The sequence below is a fragment of the Astyanax mexicanus genome, chromosome 1 (assembly GCF_023375975.1).
Source record: "Astyanax mexicanus isolate ESR-SI-001 chromosome 1, AstMex3_surface, whole genome shotgun sequence".
In the NCBI taxonomy this organism is placed as follows: domain Eukaryota; kingdom Metazoa; phylum Chordata; class Actinopteri; order Characiformes; family Acestrorhamphidae; genus Astyanax; species Astyanax mexicanus.
This window is the reverse complement of record NC_064408.1, coordinates 57,409,017-57,415,016: the sequence shown is the minus strand read 5'-3', so window position 1 is coordinate 57,415,016 and position 6,000 is coordinate 57,409,017. Positions and strand designations below refer to the sequence as shown.

At 46.7% G+C, this 6,000-nt stretch overlaps 1 protein-coding gene across 2 annotated transcripts in view; it reads left to right on the top strand.

The window, feature by feature from the left end:
• The first annotated feature begins 2,585 nt into the window (after window positions 1-2,585).
• The window catches only part of hivep2a (HIVEP zinc finger 2a), an 84,989-nt gene continuing 81,574 nt past the window's right edge, over window positions 2,586-6,000 (top strand). For both annotated transcript variants that reach the window (XM_022666167.2, XM_007245467.4), the window contains exon 1: window positions 2,586-2,979. The gene's annotated coding sequence lies outside the window, so the exon portion shown is untranslated. The remainder of the gene's footprint in view (window positions 2,980-6,000) is intronic.

Below are 6,000 nucleotides of genomic sequence, written 5' to 3'. Positions count from 1 at the left end.
ATCACCAGGGCAAATTAATTAAAATATTAAATGTATTAATTAATTAACTAAAATCTCATCCAGTGCTCTAAGGGTGCTTTCACACCTGCTTCGTTTGGTCCGGACTTTCGGACTTCTCAGTTTGCTCCGAACCAAAGTAGCAGGTGTGAAATGGGCCGCAAACCACGGTCCGGACCAAAGGACCAGATTTTGGTCCGACTAAGAGAGGTGGTCTCGTCCGGATCTTTTGAACCATGGTCCGGTTCGCCTGCAGTGTGAAATCGCTTTTCTGGATGGTTCGAACTTTCGGACCAACTACAGGAAGCTGAGCAGGCAGTCAGGTTAAGGAAAACGAATTGATACGTAAGTGATGATGAAAGGATGTAGGAGTATCACACAAAGGTCTTTGGTGAGCTCCCTAAACTGCAGTGAGAAAACAAAAACAAGCAAATAGATACAATGTAGCAAACACATGAACCTTGGTTCCTACCACGGTCCAAACTTTCAGGTATGAAAGCCCTCTAAAATGCCTCATTTTTTTTTTAACGTTTTAATAAATAATGTTGGATCAAGTGTAGTAAAATCTGTGGTATTAGCCACATATTTACTGATATTTAAATCATGAGAAATCAGGCAAAATTTGCTGCGTCTCTCTCTCTCTCTTTAGTTAAATAAATTAAGATGAGTAAGTACCTGTAAGTTAATCAAATATTGTCAAAAATAAAGGATAGGTTGAGGTTTTGATGAGCTGTTTCAATGATTAGAAACTTAACTAAAACTGAAAGTTTTATTATCAGAAAGCCTGTGATTGTTTTAAATGAGTTTTTTTAATGAGTTTATATTCTATATAATTCTTTATTAATTTTATTTATTTTATTGATCAAATAGTTTCTTTTTTTTCATGTTACCCCCAAAACACACCCATGAATAATTAACAGAATTAAAACATGGGGAGCTAGTGCATTATAGGCACCTGTGTCATGGCCTAAGCTTTTGTCCTTAATGGCATTTTTTCCACTTTACATTACTTATACTTTTATACTTTAAGTAGTTTTGAAATCAGTACTTTTACACTTTTGCATGAGTAAAAAGCTTGAGTTAATACTTCATCTACTACTACAGAGGTAATTTACATTACATTACATTTGGCAGACGCTTTTGGCCAAAGCGACTTACAATAGTGAAGTACAAAAATAATAGAAGTCTAAGGTAATCTTTAGATAGGGCTTAAAGGAGGTCAAAGGGAATAATGGAATAGAGGAGTAAAGGAGGGGAAGAAGGAAATGTAGTAGTTAGTGTGTTAGAGGTGTTAAGAGAGTAAGTGCTCTTTGAAGAGCTCTGTCTTCAGAAGTTTCTTAAAGATAGTGAGAGATTCTTCTGATCTGGTAGTGGAAGGTAGTTTGTTAGAAGTGTTAGGAGAGTAAGTGCTCTCATTGGGGAACTCTGTATGAGAACAGTCTGGATTGCTTTGTGTGAATGTTTGGTAAAGCGAGGCCACGTTCATTGGAGGAGCGCAGCGGCTGGGAGGTAACGTAAGCCTTCAGGAGTAATCAGTGCAGGTAGGAAGGAGCAGTTCTGTCATCACCTTGTATGCGATTTAAACTCTAGTATCTTTACTTCTACCTGAGTAATGAATGTAAATACTTTTTTACATCTTTGCTCTGGAGGGCTCTTTAGCCATGCTTTTTCGACCATATGGGAACCATGGGATGCCCCTTGAGTCTACCAGTGCACGTGGAACAGTCTAACAAGGATTGGTGATCATGTCACGTGACAACACTGAACTGTGAAACTTGTGTGCTTTTAATTTCTTAAAAACAATTCATAAAACATTTTAAAACACACTTTTTCTTTCTTCCTTTTATGTTGTACATGCACAGTAAACTGTGCGTAATGGAGGGCTGCGAAGGATACATCAGTTGCATTCTCCTCAACACTCTGAACACAGGCTGCAACAACCTTCTTTGTAGCAGCCGAGAAAAGCATCTCACTTTAGCTAAAGCCTTGACTTAGCAGAACCACAGCTCCTAACCCTCTCCCTCTGAAAACCTCTGGCTCACCTGTAGACAGAAAATGTGGTAACCTATCTGGATCACGCAGCACTGATCGGAGACTGGGGTGAAAGCATGAAGGGTGTAGGAGGAGCAGGATCAGTGCTGGTGAGAGAGAGAGGAAGGGAGGGGGTCTTTGGGTCTTCACTGTTTGGGTTTAAGGGAGGACAGGACAGCGAGCTGTCACTGCGACACAGTTCACAGTGGAGTTCAAAACAGCGCTCCCACCCCACGTGACTTCGGCTTGGCGTGAGCTCGGGCCAGGGAGTTCCCTTCCACCAACCGGCCTCTCTGCTGTAGGTGACCAAAGGCCGAGTCTACCTCCTCCTCCTCCTCCTCCCCCTCCCACACAGGCTCCCCCTCCTCCTCCTCCGCTCGCCCAGCGGGTGAGTTCAGCCTCACTCTGGCACGCGCTGGGGGATCCGATGACGTCACGGGCCAAACACACGCTCATCCACTCGCCTTGCACCCCCCCCCCCCCCCCATGCCTCTCTCTCTCGAGCTGCTTTTCTATTCTGGGAAACTGCGCTAGGAATAACCCCGTTTGTCCTCCCTCCCTTACACACACACACACACACACACACACCTCCCGCCCTCCTCCTCCTCTCGCGCGGCTCTATCGCGAGCTCCTTCTCCTCTCGTGCTTCTGCGTCCTCCGGCAGGATCGAGCGGAGCAGGAGAGACACTGAACTAGCTGTAGTTAATTAACCCCCCCTCACACACACCTATACGTGCAGCGAAGCCAGCCCCCCGTCAGTGCTCCAACAGCGACTGACTGTCTGTCAGTCAGTCTTTCTGTCTGTCTGCTCGGCTGGGTTTGACTTTAGCCACCGCCTGCGCGAGATTCACGTCCTGTCAGCGGGCTGGGCTCGAGCCGCGGCGGAGGGGAGAGAGGCAGATGCGGGCGCGCGGATGTTACCGGACCCGCTCGGATGTCTAAAGCGCCACGGTAAGAACCGCCGCGGCCGCTGCGCTGCTCCAGCGGCGGGGCTGCATGGGGGGGTGGGGGGGAGGGGGGGGGGGGGTGCTGAGTGCTGGGCTTATTGGGATATGTGGGGAATACCCGGCCGCCTGCATGCAGATAGGGAATGTTGCGTAACATCCTGAGGACTTTACACAAGCGATGCGGAGAGAGAGAGTGATGTGTTCCATTTCCTTCATTTATAGCTGTGATTGACTGTACCCTGTTGGTGATCTCAAGATGTGTCCAGGTAGCTACACTTATACACACACCACTGTCTGTCTGCTGTAGGTGTGTGTATAGTGTATGGTGTATAGTGTGTGTGTGTGTGTGTGTGTGTGCGCGCGCGCCAGGGAGAAGGTGGGTGGGACATTGGCTCGTTCCGGGAATGTTCCATGACGTGTTAGCCGTCAGTGAGGGGGGCCCAGCGCAGGGAGGCTCGTGACTCGGCGTCGTCGCTGCGGGTCGGCTGCTCGCGGATGTGATCTGAACCAGCAGAACTGGTTGTGTTTTCTCAACGAGAACATGGCGTTTTTTCCTCTCAGTCAGGGACACACAGAGAGCACAAGCATGGCTGCTGTTTAAGCCCGTCACACTCGGGCTGTCACCGTCTAATTACCCTGATAATCAGGTAATCTAACTGTTATTTCACCCAGGATCTGACTGATTCAACACTGACAGTGCACCGAAGCCTCCACACACTCACAGTCTGTGTATATGGGCCTCTTCCTCAGCTCCTTACGCTCTCTGTTGTGAAAAAAAAATATTTTTAAGTTGGCTTGGAAAAGCCAACTTACTGTTCTTCGTAATCTTATTCTTCTTATTATTATTATTCTATTCGCAAAATTTAATCACTATCTCCTCCTAGGGCTTTTGACGTAGAACCACGAAATTTTGCAGTATCGTAGGACCTATACCCGAATAGGTTGCTTGTGCTTTTTTAAGCGATACATCGTACGGTTTTCGTAAAAACTTCGTAAACGTACGCTTTTTTTTCCCATAGGAAATGAATGGGGGACAACTTTGAACGACTGTGTAGGTAACAATTTTTGACATACAAAGACAAAAATCGGACGGTCTATAGAACTTACCATGTTCTTTCCGAAAATTTTAACGTTTTGACGATATGTCGTACGGTTTTCGTACAAATGTCGTACGAAGTTTTCCCATAGAAATGAATGGGGGGCCCAGAGTTCTAACTCACACACGAGCAGCTCTGCGCACGGAACCCCTTCTCTCCCCTGCTCCTCCAGTACTGTGAGTGTATGGAGGAGCTGCTGTATGGAGCAGCTATCAGTGAAAAGTTTGGACACCCCGGCACCCCAGCCAGGGCTTAGCAACCACCTAATAACTGCTTAGCAACCACCTTAGCAACCACCTGGAAAACGTTAGCAACTGCCTAGCAACCACTTAGCAACACCTTAGCAACCACTAGGAAAACGTTAGCAACTGCCTAGCAACCACTTAGCAACCACTTTAGAAATGATAGCAACTGCCTAGCAACCAGTTAGCAACCACTTAGCAACCACCTGGAAAACGTTAGCAACTGCCTAGCAACCACTTAGCAACTGCCTAGCAACCACTTAGCAACTGCCTAGCAACCACCTGGAATACGTTAGCAACTGCCTAGCAACCACTTAGCAACCACCTGGAAAACGTTAGCAACTGCCTAGCAACCACTGAGCAACCACCTGGAAAACGTTAGCAACTGCCTAGCAACCACTTAGCAACTGCCTAGCAACAACTTAGCAACTGCCTAGCAACCACCTGGAAAATGTTAGCAACTGCCTAGCAACCACTTAGCAACCACCTGGAAAACGTTAGCAACTGCCTAGCAACCACTTAGCAACTGCCTAGTAACCACTTGGAAAACGTTAGCAACTGCCTAGCAACCACTTAGCAACTGCCTAGCAACCACCTGGAAAACGTTAGCAACTGCCTAGCAACCACTTAGCAACCACCTGGAAAACGTTAGCAACTGCCTAGCAACCACTTAGCAACTGCCTAGCAACCACTTGGAAAACGTTAGCAACTGCCTAGCAACCACTTAGCAACTGCCTAGCAACCACCTGGAATACGTTAGCAACTGCCTAGCAACCACTTAGCAACCACCTGGAAAACGTTAGCAACTGCCTAGCAACCACTGAGCAACCACCTGGAAAACGTTAGCAACTGCCTAGCAACCACTTAGCAACTGCCTAGCAACCACCTGGAATACGTTAGCAACTGCCTAGCAACCACTTAGCAACCACCTGGAAAACGTTAGCAACTGCCTAGCAACAACTTAGCAACTGCCTAGCAACCACCTGGAAAACGTTAGCAACTGCCTAGCAACCACTTAGCAACCACCTGGAAAACGTTAGCAACTGCCTAGCAACCACTTAGCAACTGCCTAGCAACCACTTGGAAAACGTTAGCAACTGCCTAGCAACCACTTAGCAACTGCCTAGCAACCACCTGGAAAACGTTAGCAACTGCCTAGCAACCACTTAGCAACCACCTGGAAAACGTTAGCAACTGCCTAGCAACCACTTAGCAACCACTTTAGAAACGAAAGCAACTGCCTAGCAACCACTTAGCAACACCTTAACAACCATTGGGAAAACGTTAGCAACTGCCTAGCAACCACTTTAGAAATGATAGCAACTGCCTAGCAACCACTTAGCAACACCTTAACAACCACTAGGAAAACGATAGCAACTGCCTAGCAACCACTTAGCAACGACTTTAGAAATGATAGCAACTGCCTAGCAACCACTTAGCAACACCTTAACAACCACTAGGAAAACAATAGCAACTGCCTAGCAACCACTTAGCAACCACTTTAGAAATGATAGCAACAACCTAGCAACACCTTAGCAACCACCTAGCAACACCTTAGCAACCACCTGTTATATGTTAGCAATTGCCTAGCAACCAGTTAGCAACAGCTTAGCAACCACCTGGAAAACATTAGCAATTGCCTAGCAACAGCTTAGCAACCTTTTCAGAAATGATAGCAACCGCCTA